The sequence below is a fragment of the Cygnus atratus genome, chromosome 7 (assembly GCF_013377495.2).
Source record: "Cygnus atratus isolate AKBS03 ecotype Queensland, Australia chromosome 7, CAtr_DNAZoo_HiC_assembly, whole genome shotgun sequence".
NCBI classification, from domain to species: Eukaryota; Metazoa; Chordata; class Aves; order Anseriformes; family Anatidae; genus Cygnus; species Cygnus atratus.
Genome location: NC_066368.1, coordinates 22,397,513 through 22,412,538, shown reverse-complemented (window position 1 = coordinate 22,412,538; position 15,026 = coordinate 22,397,513). Strand labels below are relative to the sequence as shown.

The 15,026-nt window shown below is 42.0% G+C and overlaps 1 protein-coding gene across 3 annotated transcripts in view; it reads right to left on the bottom strand.

Moving 5' to 3' along the window:
• PRKG1 (protein kinase cGMP-dependent 1) overlaps window positions 1-15,026 on the bottom strand; it is a 467,733-nt gene that overhangs the window by 207,253 nt on the left and 245,454 nt on the right. The gene's annotated exons all lie outside the window — the stretch shown is intronic.

The window sequence follows — 15,026 nt, the reverse complement described above, 5'->3', positions numbered from 1 at the left end:
ATTTCTCACTGACCTTGAGAGGTTTTCATGAGAATCCTGTTATATCCTAATAATTGAATGTGTACTGATTTTGGAGGTTTGAATATTTTTTTTCCAACTTTGGTAGTCATATCTCTGATAAGTTCCAAGACTTCAATGTCATGCGTGATATACTACACTATATATTTCAGAAGCAAGAGTCCCCTTGTAAAACCAAATATTAAAATTAGCATGGCATTAACATTGCAATACGTTCAAGAAAAACAGTATCATGTGAACTGGATGTACAGAACACAAAATAGTTCAAATTTTCATCTCGGAAGCAGTTTAGACATTTATGCTAACTATAAATGTTTTAATACAGTGTTTCTAATAGAGTTACTCCTTAGAGAAACAGTTCAAGTAAACAAAACTACTCTGAAGACCTCTGCACTTGTATTTTTTTCAAGGAGTAATTGCAATAAATTTCATCCTCATATCCCATTTCACTACAGGGAAAAGAACTAAGCAAAAAGCATTTCAACAAAATATTTAAAAATATTCTTATGAATAAAATCCAAGAGACTACTTTGCTTTTATTTGTTATTCCTTTAGTTCACAAATACTCTAGTTAATGAGTTTTTCTCCATAACAACATTAACAGGAAGTAAAACCTTAAAAGTGTAAATTCCAATTTTTCTTCTAAAATTGCATTGCAGAACTAAGTGAATGTATTAGAACACTGGAAACCTGCTTTTTGAGTCTAATTTTCAAGACAGAGGTTCCTTTCTGAGAAATGATTTTAATTTTATAATTACATTAATTGGAAAGAATGATCTGTAGCTATAGTATGAGTTATTTCTGTAAATATATATATATAGTCTTTCACTCTCTTCAGAATGGAAGAGCCAAGTAATATGAATGGGATCTCAATTTTTCAGGTTTTTTTTTCCTCTCTTGTACAAAATTGGCATTTAAACTGTTTTTAGATGAGCTCTGTTCTAGAGGAAGAAATAAATGTTATTCAACAGAGTGGCAGGGGATACTGAAAAGGACAGGCTACCGCTGTATTTGCTGGTGATGATGGGGGCTGACATCAAGTCACTAAAAACTCTGCCAATCTCAGTAAATTCACTGAGAGCAGGAAAATATAGGTATAAAATATATAAGTAGGTGCTTTCTATCAGATGTGAAGAAATGTAACTAGCCTGGCCATTTCAGTTTTTTTGTCTGTTTTGTTTTGTTATTTTTAATCCAGTATAATGCATGATTGTCACATAAAGCAGAATGGCAACTTGGTTGGTCATGAATGGTAAAAACACTGATAACTGAGTATTTAAAGGAATAGATTAGTGATTGTGACAAAAATGAATGAAATACAGTTTATATTTTGGACTAAAATATCCAACGGCATCACAGTGCCCTACCATGAACAAGTACTATAAACATGTCTTAGTAGTTCATCAGAAATAGGTATTTCTTCATGTGCTGACATTCCTTAGTGAGAAATTAGACATTTTGCCTACACTGTTTTCATACAATCTTCATAGCAAAGGCATAACTGTTAAGCTGACACCACTAGCTGAGTAAGCTCAGAAGACAGCAAATACCAGAATTTTCATCTTTCTATTGCCTCCTGTAATTCTGACACAGACACAGACACAGATTTCTAGGTTGGAAGAGACCTCAAGATCATCGAGTCCAACCTCCGACCTAACACTAAGTACTCCACTAAACCATATCGCTAAGCTCTACATCTAAACGTCTTTTAAAGACCTCCAGGGATGGTGACTCCACCACCTCCCTGGGCAGCCCGTTCCAATGCTTAATAACCCTTTCGGTAAAGAAGTACTTCCTAACATCCAACCTAAACCTCCCCTGGCGCAACTTTCGCCCATTCCCCCTCGTCCTGTCACCAGGCACGTGGGAGAACAGACCAACCCCCACCTCGCTACAGCTTCCTTTAAGGTAACTGTAGAGAGCGATAAGGTCGCCCCTGAGCCTCCTCTTCTCCAGGCTGAACAAGCCCAGCTCCCTCAGCCGCTCCTCGTAAGACTTGTTCTCCAGACCCCTCACCAGCTTGGTCGCCCTTCTCTGGACTCGCTCAAGCACGTCCATGTCCTTCCTGTAGCGAGGGGCCCAAAACTGAACACAGTACTCGAGGTGCGGCCTCACCAGAGCCGAGTACAGGGGCACAATCACTTCCCTAGACCTGCTGGCCACACTGCTTCTTATACAGGCCAGGATGCTGTTGGCCTTCTCGGCCACCTGAGCACACTGCAGGCTCATATTCAGCCGACTATCAACCAATACTCCCAGGTCCTTCTTGGCCAGGCAGCTTTCCAGCCACTCATCTCCCAGCCTGTAGCTCTGCTTGGGGTTGTTGCGCCCCAGGTGCAGGACCCGGCACTTGGCCTTGTTGAACTTCATACAGTTGGCCTCAGCCCATCGCTCCAGCCTATCCAGATCCTCCTGCAGAGCCTTCCTGCCCTCGAGCAGATCGACACACGCACTTAGCTTGGTGTCATCTGCAAACTTACTGAGGGTGCACTGGACGCCCTCATCCAGATCATCGATAAAGATATTAAAGAGGACCGGCCCCAGTACCGAGCCTTGGGGGACACCACTTGTGACTAGCCTCCAACCAGATTTGACTCCATTCACCACAACTCTCTGGGCCCGGCCATCCAGCCAGTTTCTAACCCAGCGAAGCGTTCTGAAAGGCAGGTCATCCTTCCTACAAATAACTCTGCCTGATGCTGCTTCACAACATATTCACATTAACACATCCATCATATTATGCAAACAAATAACTCTGAAAAATGGGATTTTCATTGCAGTACCAATTCTGACCAGCTGGTCTGTAACGGATGCGTTCGATTGGCACCTGGGAGCAAGTTCCTGTTGGTGTCCATCACACAATTCCAGAGCAAGTACCACCTGCAAAGCCTCCAAAAGGCAGAGCTTCCCCTCCTCGGCAGAAATCAGCTGGTCAAACACGTTTATAAGAGGTACAGTATTACTGCCTTAAATCTGTGACTGACGGTCATCAGCTAACTCTTCTTTCTATTTCATACATTTCGAGAATGATGAACACACGTGGTATATTTTCCTCCCCACAATAGATTCAGATGTAGCTGCAAAGATACCACCTATCTCTGAGGCCCACACTGGTACCAAGGAACCAGATAAGCAGCCAACGCTCACTTATTCCCTTCTGATCCACAGGCACTTTATGAAGCACTACATCTTTTTTGATATCAATCTCCAAAGACCACAAAGTCACTGCTGCGCGGCATGTGCTGTGCACACTCGTACTCAGTCTTTTAATGCAGTTAGGTAAATGGCAAATGTAATTCAGTACCTCTCAAGCAAAACAAGGACCCATTTATTTCTGTTAGAAATTGTTCTGTAAGACAAATCTCTGCAGCTGGCAGGGCTCATGGCAGCACAGGCCCAGAGGTTTATTTAATGAGTCTAGAAAAAGTCACGTCCCTCATACCTCAACTTAAATATACATATATATTTGTATGTATATAACTGTATACGTATAACTATGCATATTTACACACACACATACTTTTATATAACCCGTTATTACATATACAGGTGCGTACTAGCTCCCTAACAAGGGCCATGCAGCTCAGGTAAAGGTAAGTGCAGACAATGCACTTCTGTACCACTAATTACAATCATTGCTGGTGCTTTATGTTCACATTTCTCGTGCCTGATGATAAACAGATGTTTTAATAATGGCTAATCACAGTAGAGCTTCAAATGTCAGTAAGACCCTTATAATCAGGTGTGAGCATCATCTCCTATTATGCTTAAAACCCTCTGTAAATGTGTTAGAGGGTTACTGCACGAGCAGTACGAGTTCTGTAAAATTTGTGGATATTAACAACTTCAAAGAGAGAGATTTAGGAGTGCCCCGTGATGAAAGTTATGTACATGGGATGTATACCATGAAGTCGATTCCAAAGTGAGTAACTGAGTTATAAAAGATAATGAGAGAGGTGATGCAGGGATTTCTGTAACCATCCCTCTGCAAAGAGCACGTTTTGTACACCGGCAGGAAAATTTTCTGTGAAGAGTGATTTCAGGAAAGTATCTTAGTCTCTGACTGTAAGAACAAAAAACATAAGGGAATGTGATAAATAACACACCGAAAACAGATGTGTGTACATTTATCTGTAACAGGGGCTTCATAAGCCTACTCAATAATATAAAATATTATACTGCAATCAGAGGAGCTAAATGGAGTTACACTACAATTAAAGTTTATTGGTTCTTTCATATTTTTTCATACTAAAATGTTATAGCTGGGGTTTAGTTTTATCTTTATAACAGCACATAATACAATCACTGATCATCCTAGAAGCCACTAAGAGTTCAGCTGGCACCAAAAGAAAGTAACAAAGCTGCAATACGCATGTTCACAACCTTGAGTATATTGTAAAATAAATATTGTGACAAATGTGAAGAGGCAAGGATGAAAACAGGGATGCCCAGAACAAGGAGATGAGCTCTTTGATTCCCAGAGCACGCTTGAAATGTGAGGAAGCCAGTATTTGTTTTCCATGATATCGTTGATCAGGAGTGCTGACATAAGTATTGCTGGGACCTCTAAATTATTGATTACATGGTATCATCACTGCATTTTTAGGAGCCACAATTCTATAAATGAGGGTATTAGATGATGCCTAGCAGTCTGCAGTAATTTCTGAATATTTTAATTGCATGTTAGAGATGAGCAATCCCATCAAAAGGACAATACAGTGCAAGCTCCTAACAAAGACTCTAGATAATTAGAAAAACACAGTACAAGAACAGAATTCTTAAATTAATCTCAGCAAAGGCACAACTTCTTAAGCTTTCTGTCAAGATTTCCTTTGAGAAACAGCTCATGTTGAATCTGAAACTCCAGGTGAAGGCATTGCATTGCAAGGAGTGAAACCAAGCCCAGGTTTGTACTGGTTTGTACTGTTGCAAAATGCTTTTGGATAAACAGGAATGAACAGTGAGTGCCACAGCAAATTTTTTGAAATTTCGCAGGTCAAAACAGGACAAGGAAAAAAAATCAATATTCAAATTTACATTTAAAGTGGTCAACATGGTGAGTACTTGTTATTTCAATTGAGACTCCCCAGCACAGCCAAGAGCTGGGGCACCTCCTGGTGCCCTGGCTGTGCTGGCTTCGCTAGCTGGCTCTTTGGCTGGGAAGTCTCTGCAGCAGGCCGGAGCAGAAAGCAAGGCAACATAATGCCATTTTCTCTGCTTGGAAAGTGCGCTGTGTTTTCTGAGTTACTCTCCATGCCTCCAGAAGTACATATACTTCATTACCAAGCAGGAGCCCGAAGGATTCAGCAGCTTGGATGCTCTTGGATTGTCTCCCTCCAGCAAGGCAGAGAAAGGTTTCAGAGCAAGGCACCTCATTAGGACATTTTTGTGCAATCTGATATTTTAAGACATGAAATTTATTGGAAAGAGGTAGCATGCTAGAATCCAGAGGAGCCCAAATGTTACCAGCAGCCACCGAGGACAAACCAAAGCCAACTTTTAGGCTGTAGCCAGCATTGGGCTGACCCTGTAGAGCTGCCCACCTGCCAATGTGATTTCACCACCGTGACGCCTCGGGCAGTGCCAGCAGAGAGATGCACTCTGAAAGATGTTTGATGTTGGTATTTCTCCTTCCAAAACTGTAGCACCTTGTTTTAAATGGCAACTTCTGTCTATCTGGTCTTCAATCCATATACTGGTAGTAGTTACATGATATTATTGTGGTATCAGAATGGGTAGAATACCTACCTCCATAAACATTAAAGAAACAATTCAGACTTTCTTTAGATAAAGTACTAACAAACAGGGATGATGCATTACTGATCCCTTCTGTGGCATCATTTTCTTGCTTTACAGAGTGTTCCTTAAGCTGCTTGTTTCCCCAGTCTGCAGAAGGAAAGAGTTTGCTTCTCCATTCGTTTATTCTTGCGGACCCAGCAGGTGAAAATCATGAACTTCAGGCTCAGACATGAGCTACTCCTTTTCTCACTGCATCATGTGCAAAGGCAGTGAAATGGGGGTGGGTGGGTGTGTGTGACAGGAGAGTTTAATTGAAAAAATATTTACAAAACAGTAACATAAATATTCTTGATGTTATACATGCTATACGATCATTTGTATCATATGTTAATACATGTGGCAAGTCCTTCTGGTGCAGCTGCTAAGATGCACCAGAACATAAATCAACATTTCAGGGAGCACTGTTGGAAAACGATCTTCCCAACAGAGACTTTAAATGGGCTGTTTTTCTGCAAAGCGAGGTCCATCACACACTGCCCATTAAACTGTGGCCAGTGGAGCAAACCTTTATCCATATGACATTTAAATATGTTTGAAAGCGTTAAAATCGCAGCTACATCAAGTACACTGCACAGATAGGTGCATTATTTCAAAATGGAGTGAGATACTCAAAGCCCTGCAATCTTTTAGCATTTTCCCAAATTTTTACATGCTCCCTTGAAGCCTTCCAAAGTTTTTCAGGATCACTGAGCAAATCGTCCTTGGCTAAAGCATGTACTGACTGCATAATGGGACCATGGACATTTTATTGCCTGGCACCATAGGCAGAATTCATCACCTCACGTTTACTTTTAGGCTGTTGTATTCAAATCGCTGTTTCTTTGCCCAGGAAAGCCTCAGGCAAAGAAATAGGGTCTTTCTGCCAGCAATGATAAGTAAAATTTCTTAACATAACCATCCTCTTACTTCTGTTCAGTTTTGTGGGATTATTGTGAAAATTAAGCTTCAGCAAGAACAGTCATTTCCAGTTACTTGTATTTTGTAGCATGCATCTTATAAAATAATGATGAAAAGCACATGTACATTTAACTAAACAGAAGGAGCATATTGAATTATTCTACCCCTCCAGACACATCATGAATCATGAATGAAGCCCCAGCAGACTCCATTTCGGGATATGGCACAGAGCGACACAGAGGGGATGTATTTAACAGCTGGAACAATAACAAATTTCTCTACTCTCAGACATTCGTGCTTCAAGTTTCTAGCAACGATGGCACTGGTACATGATGAGTTCATCCCAATCCTGTCTGCTTTCTCAACAGGTCCCTTCACTGAACTCCACAGTGGTATTTTGCCACCCCATACTGCGCAAACAGAGTAATTTTATATTTGGACAATGAAAGATGCAGCATTCAGGCAAAGATAAACATTTTAATGCTTTTTCTCCTAGTGCAGTTTATATCCATGTGCCCATAAAATGGGGCAGTTTAAAAAAAAAGTCAAATATCAGTGTTTAATAATAAAAAATAAAAGCATATCCACAGAAGCAGCAGTTGATACTTTTTTTTTTTTTTTTTTGCATCCTCTGGCAAGACCTATGGCTTTTCATGGCACATAGAACAGGACAGGTATTAAGGAGAATGTGAAGAAAAAGACAATAAACACCCCATGAGCCTAAAATTAATCCTAACAGTGGCACACAGGATGATTTTGGATGCCCTGAGCATCCAAAACAAAGCATTAAAATGCACAGAAGGATGCTCGGTGCTGGTGTTTCGGCAGCACTTCATGCCATGCACTGAATTTTTGGGGTTTGTTCTCAGGCTGGCATCAGGATACCCCTGCAGCATCCTTCTCAAGGCGCTGGGCTGCAAACGGGGTTTTCTTTGCATGCATGGTGGAAATCCAGCGTTGCGGTGTTCTTGTGCAGTAAAGTTTGCATCTGCTCCATCCACGTCTTTGTGAACTGCCCATTTGGGAACAGCCTTTAAAGCAGAGTATGCAAAAATACGCCCTTTTATGAGTGCCCGAAATTACTGGCATATTCCTGTGAGCTGGAGTAGGTAGAGACAGATTTCATCTTTACTTTGATGCTTCACATTTTTTTCTGCTGTCTGCCTCTCTGAGCTTGACTAACTCAAATTTCGACGTTAAAAGCGCATACATTGCATGTATCACAAAACCACGGTGCACTGAAGCTCCTGGGCTCTACTGCTCATGTGGAGAATTGGGGACAAGTGCTGTTCACAGGAAACAAGTGCTTTAGTACTTCAGCTCTTTTCAGGACACAGACAGAATTAACTTCTTATTTGGATTTGCATGATGTTTTGCTAAACAGAGCCCATCCTCTGCCACGTGAAGGATGCCCTGATTTGGAGTCAGATGCAGGCAGCGATGGTTGCGTGGTACTCATTTTCTAGGGTCCCACTCCAGGGCCAGGGCACTGGTACAAGGGCAATCTTGCTTTCAGTGCATAACAACCACTGAGCTCTCAGCAGCAGCCTTATGGTTTTGGAGCCTTTGCAAGTGCTCCTCGTTGTTTCCAGCCTGTCTCGCAATCATGAGAGAAAAAACCTCTCTTTTGTTTCTTTTTAAATGAAGGATGATTGCAGGGTGGCAGCAGCTGAGGCACGAGGAAAAGCACTAATGACTATAAAATGTGATAAAGCGGAGAGATGCAAATACTGGACATCATTCTCTCACTCATGCTGGCTGGGATATGAAATCCAGAGGTTTCTCTCACTTTTCCCCATGCCCTACCTACCCCTGCCTTTCCTCCTCAGCACCAGGCCCCTTCTCAGAGCACCACGCTGAGGAAGGAAGGTACAGAAATCTTCAACACAACTTCACTCTTAAACAAGGGATGTTCTTGCACGTATACCGTGGATCTTTTTTAGAGTTAGGTTTGACCACTGCATAAGCACCAGTCTTGGTGGAGACTAATAATATGTTCAGATTATGTGAGGAGGAAACAAAGCAGGAAGGATATGACTCAATATAAGTTTTCCGGAGAGTTTTGCTCTCACTACGATAAACCGTGAAGACCCAGGATATCCCAAGAACTGTATGTATCTTGCATAGGAAAAAGCACTGGATATTTTTCACAGGAATGCCTAGTTAAGATCAGATATAACTAAGAAAAGAAAACAATGGAAATGGTTAGTAACAACAACAACGAAAAAGCACAACTCCATCCCTCCACAACCGATCCCTCCTGGGACTTCTCCAAGTCTAAAGGAGAGGATTCAGTAGGCTCTAAAGAAAACATATCATGCAAAAGATTTTTTGCAAGCTAACAGAAAGAACACACAAAATGTACAAAGGCTCCTAGTAGCACACTTTCAGAAAATCCTACTGAATTATATTAAATCATACCCAGAGCTGCTTTCTCTGTTAGACTGTCACCTTGTGTCTAACTCTTCCTGTTTCTTACTGCCTGCTTTCTAGTTTCTCTCTTTTTCAACAGAATAAGGCTTTTTGCACTATCAAAAAGTAAGCGAGTCAAACGTCACAGATCATAACAAGCTGTGAAGACATCCGGGCTCAGGGGAAGAGCTTGTCCTGCCCCAGCTGCCGTGGTGCCTGCCCCAGGTGGGTCGTACCTCAGCCCCGGTGGTGGGTTGAGCTCACCTGCATGAATCCTGCTTCGTGGCACCAGGGATTACAGATAACAAGATGGCAGCCTGAGCATGACCAACTCTACTGTCCCTAGAGGTCTTCAAAGCACACGTAGATGTAGAGCTCAGGGGCATGGTTTAATGGAGAACTTGGCAGGGATGGGATAAAGGTTGGAGCAGACGATCCTAGAGGTCTTTTCCAACCTGAATGATTCTGTGATTCTATGGCTCATGTAAGCCCTGAGGCCCTCGTAAAGCTTGAGCCACACACGTTGACTTCAGTGAGAGAATTTCACCCCAGTACTCTGTCCTACAGCTTACAGCCTGCACAACGCTTATATGGCGGATCTGACAACACCCTGTCAGCCAGCGCTAGGCCCAATAACCCATACCACGTACTGTGTAGGACCCTGGGAACTTTTCTTTCCACAATCACAGAATTGTAGGGGGTTGGAAGGGACCTCTGGAGATCATTGAGTCCAACTCCCCTGCTAAAAGCAGGTTCCCTACAGTAGTTTGGGCAGGAAAGTGTCCAGGCAGGTTTTGAATATCTCCAGAGAAGGAGACTCCACAACCTCCCTGGGCAGCTCATTCCAGTGCTCTCTGACTCTCACTGTAAAGAAGTTTTTATGCATGTGGAAATTCCTGTGTTCCAGGTTTTGGCCACAGCCCCTTGTTCTATCACTGCACACCACTGAAAAGAGGTTGGCCCTGTCCAATTGCCTCACACACTCCAGATATTTATAAACATTAATCAGATCACCTCTCAGTCTTCTCTTCTCCAGGCTGAACAGACCCAGGCCTCTCAGCCTTTCCTCGTATGGGAGATGTGCCAGGCCCTTAATCATTTTTGTGGCCCTCCTCTGGACTCCCCCTAGAAGATCCCTCTCTTTTTTGAACTGGGGAGCCCTGAACTGGACACAATACCCCAGATGTGGCCTCACCTGGGCAGAGTAGAGGGGGAGGATCACCTCCCTTGACATGCTGGCCACACTCTTTTTAATGCACCCCAGTATACCATTGGCCTTCTTGGCCACCAGGGCACGCTGCCGGCTCATGGTCAACCTGTCATCCACCAGGACCCCTAGGTCCTTCTCCACAGAGCTCCTCTCCAGCAGGTCAGCCCCTAACCTGTACTGATGCGTGCAGTTATTCTTCCCCAGGTGCAAGACTCCACGCTTGCTATTGTTGAACCTCATTGGGTTCCTTTCTGCCCAACTCTCTGGCCTGTCCATCCTTCTGGTGTGTCAGCCATTCCTCCCAGCTTTGTATCATCAACAAAACTGCTGAGGGTGGACTCTACTCCTTTGTCCAGATCACTGATGAAGATGTTGAACAAGACCAGACCCAGCATGGACCCCTGGGGGACACCACTTGCTACAGGCCTCCAACGAGACTCAACGCTGCTGATTGCAACTCTCTGAGCTCTGCCAGTCAGCCAGTTCTCAATCCATCTCACTGTCCACTCATCTCCCACACACTTTCTAAGCTTTGTTACAAGGATGTTGTGGGAGACAGTGTTAAAAGCCTTGCTGAAGTCAAGGTACACAACACCCACTGCTCTCACCTCATCTAGCCAGCCAGTGATGACATCATAGAAGGCTACCAGGTTCGTCAAGCACGATTTACCCTTGGTGAACCCACGTTGACAACTCCTGATAAACTTCTTCTCTTCCAATTGCTTGGAGATGGCTTCCAGAACAAGTTGTTCTATCACCTTTCCAAGGACAGAGGTGAGGCTGACTGGCCTGTACTTGCCTGAATCCTCCTCCTTCACCTTTCTGAAGACTGGTGTGCCATTGGCTATCCTCCAGTCATCCGGCACCTCTCGCATTCTCCAAGAGCTTTCAAAGATAATAGAGAGTGGTTCAGCAATCACATCTGCCAGCTCTCTCAGCACATGTGGGTGCATTCCATCGGGGCCCATGGTGTGTTGATTTTGGCTAGACACACTCTGATCAGATCTTCCTCAACGAAAGGGAAGTATTCCTTTCCCCAGACTCTCTCTCTTACTTCCGGGGTCTGGGATTATCAAGGGGCAGTCTTAGCAAGTAAATACTGAAGCAAAGAAGGTGTTCAGTATCTCCGCTTTCTCAGTGTCCCATTATAAGGGCACCCACCTCATTCAGTAGTAGACCCACATTTTTCCAAGTCTTCCTTATACTATTGACATACTTTTAAAAAGCCTTTCTTGTTATCCTTGACCTCCTTTGCCAGATTTAATTCCAAATGGGTTTTAGCCTTCCTTGTCACATCCCTGCAGGTCCTGATAGAATACCTGTATTCCTCCCAAGTGGCCAGGCCCTTTTTTCACATTTCGTAGACTTTCTTCTTGCCTTTGAGTTTATCCATTATCCAGAAGAGTGAACTGTGTAATCCAACCTTCTGCACTACCTCCTTTACCCCATTTTTCAAAGGGAACTGCTTGAAATCTCATGAGTTACTCAGGAAACCCCATGTAAGGCATTTCCATTCACTGAATCATAGGATATCCTGAGATGGAGGGGAACCACAAGGATCATCAAGTCCAACTCCTGAATACCCATGGTGTTTGCCTGAGGGTATACACCTGAGGGTATATATATATGTTGGATTTTCTCTAACCTAATTCCAAGGCTTCCTATTACTTCCCCAAATATGTGAAGACCTCTTTTGGAGGCTCATAACTTCCTGGCCTTAACAAGACAAACATTAATTAAGCATTATGTAAGTCTTTCATTGTGTCAGGGTTTTTTCTCCTTTGAATTTCAAAGCATGTCCACATAATTTGTATTACAAAAAATGGTAATTAGATGTCATTTGCTGTCTTTAAGCTAACCGCTATTTTACATAACCTTTACTATGTCATTTTATTCATCCCTGCTGTATAAATACAGTTCTACTCTTTTTACATTTCTATGATATGGACATTTTTCAAGGCTTTTAATTAAACTCACCTTCTTGACAAAGAGCTCATGAACTACTTAAGAAATTGTATTTATTACAGTATTGAACATCCATATAAAAGACGAAAGCTGAAAGAGTTCCTTAAAGTAGTTCATAAAGAATGCATTCAAAACAATTTGAAAGACATAAAAATTGCTTCAAGTACTATTTTAAGTTTGATGGCAATTGGTATCTGTTGGATGAGTTAATGGAAAACCAACAAGGGTCTAATGCAGGCCAGAAGCTTAACATTCAGTTGCTCAAACATCTAATTTCATGCAACAAATACTGATAACTGCATGTTGCATTTGAACTCCTGAAGAGGGGTTGAAACGAAATGTCTCCAATTATTTGTGAAAAGGAGAAAACAAACCAAGCCCCTCGAAGTTCTGTACTGCAGATACGGAATTGCTCTGCTTCTAGTGAGCAGAATGGAGTAGAAGACCTGTATGTAGCTTTGTGCTATAGGCAGAGAAGGGGGTCCTGAAAGAAAAAGGAAATCTCAGGCTGCAATATCTGTGGCTCCTGGGACCTCTTCATCGGGAACATCAACCTTAGGGACAAATTTATAATGACCATATAAATATGTCCTGCAGTTTAAGTTGTTCCATTTCTTAAGGTCTTCAAGTCTGGACAAATATGCCTTTGATGGTACTTCTGCTGAGAGTGTCTTTTTCATACCAAATAGTTGAAAAATAGACGCATTTTGGTGTTCAGCATGAAAAATCGTCTTGGGAAATGGCTTGGCTAGTTGGTAAAAACATAAACAAGGAGCAGGCATGAAAATGAGAACCAGTAGGACAGAACTTGGGGTTAATTTTTGAGATGACCTGCACAAGTTTAGAGCTAGTTTGATTATTCATTGGGGGTAAGAGATCAAATAAATGATTAAAGACAGCACTCCATATCCTAAAGAGGGTGTATACACTCAGAAATTGTAATGGAGCTGAGTATTTTAAAAATGACTGGAAAACAAACAGATTTTACAGTCCGTTTGAAAGAAAATGCTGCTTTAAGGATACGTGGCTACCAGAAAGGAGTTGCTTGTTAAAGTAACAAAAAGAAGTGCACATGTAATGCCTTTTCTAAAAAGAAAGCTGATGCACATCGTAAGTATTAATTATGCCTCACAGCATTTATAAAAGCTATAAAGCATTATCTATTGATATCCCTGGAAAAGAAAAGAGGAAAGCATCTCTGCTGCTGCTAGTCAGATGCTTTGCTGGGACTTCAGGTCTCCTGAATTCACTTTAAGGAACACATACCCATCTTTTCACCACAAGAACATACATTAACTCTTTTGTTGCTCCGTTATTACCCACAGTAGAGCTAACACAAGAGCCAGGTGCAGTTTCCTTCTTCCTTTCTCCCTCAGAGTAATCACCAGACCTCGAGCAGAGTCATGGAAAAATGGGAAAGGGATGGTTTTAATTTGTAATGTCCCAGCAAGCTGCAAAGCAACAAGGTCCTTTCTTCTGTCCATACTCTCTGAGCACTACAATGCACACAGACCTCAATACTGAGTGACTGAAAATGAGCAGGAGTTACAGGTTTATCAGGTTTTTTTTTTTTCCTAAAAGAAACAATGTACAGGTCTAGGGAATACATCTTCCACTCTTTCAATTTTTATTTTTATTTTTTTAAAGGAAGGCAGTTTTTTTCAAAGAGCTGTTCACATATACGAAAATTAATGACGCTTTCTAAAAACTATCAAACCATCATCTTACTGCTTTTTTTTGTTCAGCTCTAGGTGCTATTTGGCTATTTAGCTCCAAAAGGTAGCTCGTACAGCCAACTTCTCATAAAGATCAGCACGAAGCCATGTGGAAATCCATTTACGCAGCCAGACACTTGCACTTACAATTCTGCACCGCGGGACGCTTTAGTTCATGAATAAAACCAACAGGAATGAGAGAAGTGCCATATATGACTTCACTACGTATAACTAATTGACTGGGGACACCTTTCAGGCGAGATGCTTCTATTGATTGAAAAGCCTAATTAAAGCAGCAGAAGTTTATGAAATTAGAGTAGAGGATAGATTAGCGTTTTTTTCCTTTGTGTAACAAGTAGCAAAATATCCCCGTGCTACCCTTCTCAGCCCTGCTATGCATAAAATGTCTTTACAGCGCCAGCATATAGAGTTTGCTGCAGGAACTAATGGGATCCCCAGGGTCTCCTTCAAGTTACACATCTCCCCCCTTCTAACGCAGCCACTCCTGAAGAGCCACGACTGCCCAATGTTTGGCTGCAGTTTCCAAAAGGAGGATGACAACGCTGGTTTTTAGAGCTGCTTCACCACTGCGTGCTTTATGGAAGGGGCTTTGTTGTAAGTTTTTACGTTTCTATGCACGTGACTGTTTAAGCTTGTGTCTAGGATTTGTGTTTTTGCTAAAGATCATGGCTGCTCACTGGGGCTTTTGATACAACTTAAAATTTACTCTGAAATAATTGCACAAAAATTATAAATACAAAGCAAAAGCAAAAATGCGGCTTTTCATATGAAAGCAAAGGAATATAAAGAATTTCTCCTTTACTTGATGTTATTAGTAGAACAAATTAAACCGATAGCAATCTTCTGCTAAGCAAAAGGACACACAAACATAGATGAATTTTGGGCTGTTGCATGTAGAAGAGTTGCATAATATTAAGCAAAGCAATGGAAGACATTATTCTGTGCATAGTGTAAAATCAATGACAGCTGAGCCCTGTAATTCACTAGGC